The following is a 2920-nucleotide window of genomic DNA, read 5'->3' on the forward strand; positions in this document are numbered from 1 at the left end:
AATATAAGTAGGAATGATCATAGCAGCACTATTATACCTGCTATCAAACAACCCAAATGCCCAAAGTCAAATGGATTTAATAAATTGTGACAAATGCCAATAACAGAATACTATGAAGCATAAAAGGAAAAAGCGAAAGTCACATACAACAACATGGGTGAATTTTATAAACATGGTATTCAGCAAAGGTAACATGTAAGACAATTCATACCGCAAAATTTGGTTATATAAAGTCCAAAACAGGCAAAACTCAACTATATTAGTTAGGGTTACACACACAGATTTCAAAATTCTAAAAGCAAGAAAATTCTTCCCATTTTATGCATGAATTCCTGAAACCAGAAACCAGGTAAAGGCAGGCAACCATCTAGTGTTGGGAAAGAAAAGCCTGGGCATCACTGTCTCCATGATCGCAGCTCCTGCACCTACCCGAGATTATCTCTGAGGGCAGTAACTATGATAATTAATTTATTTATAGTTCATGTCATGTTTTTTACCATGTGCTATAATTAAAAGTCTATTATTTTCTGCAATACCGAGACATACATGAGTGCGTGCTATATTTTTTTCACAAAGCTTCCTACTTTCATTATTCTGAAGCAAATCGAAATAATTGATACTTGAACTAAAATGACTAGATACTTTACAGATACAGTCATTATCATCTCAAAATCTTTAAAAGTTTCCTACCAATGATGAAAATTTGACGGCTTTGCTAATGCTGAAATGAAAAGATTCTTTACGACTTTTCACAGAAATGTCATATAATGCTGTACAGAAGAGAACAACTAAGAATCATGTCTGTTGGTAACCTCAAGGAGATCTGAGGCGCTAGATGACCTAATATTTAAAATTTAAAAACCATTTCTTTTATTGAAAATATTTTCAAAGATCATGGCTACCTGGAACTCAATAAAGAGTTCTGTTTGTCAAACATTTTAATTTGAGCATCACATAGGCACAGTCTTGTGTACTCAGTAGGACACTAATAACATTATGTGATCTTTATTTCTGCATTATCCATGTTAACTAACCAACTGGTTTCTTGTAGTAATAAAATCTGCGGATTGTCATTGTTAAGATAATAACTTTGTCACTGTTAAGCCACTATCGTAGGTAACACATGTTCTTCTGTGATGACAATAGGATTGATTACATCAAGAGAGGCCTTGCTTTCTCCTGTATTTTCCATAGATCTTTGGGACTGTAAGCATACAGGCAAACACAGAAGCAGGGCAAGGTGTTGCTCATAGCAGCAATCCATCTGACTTCACCGTGTCTCTAACTCTCACTACCTAGAACCAAGGCCCACAGTTTATGTTTAGAATCTTTCTATTCCAAAATCCTTCCTTTGCTTATCCCCGCATTTGTCAGTCACTATCTATAAGGGTAACAGTGTGCCTGTTTCACCACTGGGAACTTTATATTTAATGACATATGGACTGGATGGTGCTGATACCAAATCTCAGAAAATTCGCTATTTAAAAATAAAAGAAAAATTACCATGGAAATAATCTGTGAAAGCACTTCAGGCTTTTCTTTAAGCTGAAAAAAACTATCAAAATGTGCTATTCTTTCTTTGATGTCAATCAGATTTTATACAAAAAACATATATAGAAAGAAAAATTACTAAAAGTTATGCTTTTTTTCTTGGTCAGCTAAGAAAATAAAAAGTTTCTGGGGGTTTCTTCTCTCTCTCCCACCCCAGTTTTTTCCTGTAAAATTTTATAATAAAATCAATCACAAAAGTAAAAACAAGCATATCTTCTGTTTCTTCTGATTCTTGAGAAAAGAAATAACTAAACTTTATGTGGTGCTTTGAGAATTACTTTGCTCATGTAATTTTTTTGATATTTAAGGGAAATAAATATGCTAAAATCCTATTCTGAAATGAGATGGTTTATAGTAGCACAGAAATTGACTTAATTTGATTTTAGAGTTTTTTTCAAGGGAGCTTAGTCACCAAAAGGATTCCCCCAATCATCAGGAATAAAGGCTTTGATCCCAAAAACAAAAGGATACACAGGCTGTTTTACCCCATTTCTCTTCTGCTATTCAATAGTATTAGATTTTCTACTTGCACCCCTTCATTTTCCTATATTTTCCCACAGTCTACTTTATTTTTCTTTAAAAAATATTTTTAAAATTTTCTTTCCCTTTCATTTCACATAGGAACTATTTGAAAAAAATTCCAAAAAGTCACATATTAGACTCAAATTTAGAAGTTCATATATTTTTGTTATTATAAGAAAACAAAAATACTTCTTTAAAAGCACGACTTTGATACACAATTGATTTTTCTTTCCTTGTATAATATATAGCTTGTATATAAACTTCATGGTATGAGAGCTCTTTCCAAAACTGACCTTTAATTTTGGCATTCTGTTAGTAATCTTTTGCTTCCAAAAATGAACATTTTCATTTTCAATCGCTTGTATTTTAATGTACTCTTCAGCCACATTTTTCTCTTGGAGCTTAATAGTGCACTCAGGCTTGCCATGTAGAGTGCCATTAGCCTGAGAATGGCAGAAAGGATACATGATACAAAATTTAGGATACTCCAAATGCATTTCGCCTGTGGGCAAAATTGTCGCTGAATATATTTTGTGACAGGAATGGCATATATTTTCTTTAGCGAAAGACTGTTTTGCACTGAAAGGATGTTATTTTTCACTTGTGTACATTTCTTCCCTAAAAATTGAGTGATTTATTATGCTGTATCTTTAACTATAATAAATAGTCTACAGATATTCAATTTGCTTAAGGATATACTGCAATTAAGGCATAAAGACTTAACTAACCATGCATGGTTCACATCCAAAAGGGAAACATAAATAGCAGATTTTGGAACCACAGAATGCATTTTAAATATTTTGATACATTGTTTGCATATTTTTAAAAGAAATATTATATTCATTTA

The sequence above is a fragment of the Propithecus coquereli genome, unplaced genomic scaffold, assembly GCF_000956105.1.
Source record: "Propithecus coquereli isolate 6110/MARCELLA unplaced genomic scaffold, Pcoq_1.0 Scaffold450, whole genome shotgun sequence".
In the NCBI taxonomy this organism is placed as follows: Eukaryota; Metazoa; Chordata; class Mammalia; order Primates; family Indriidae; genus Propithecus; species Propithecus coquereli.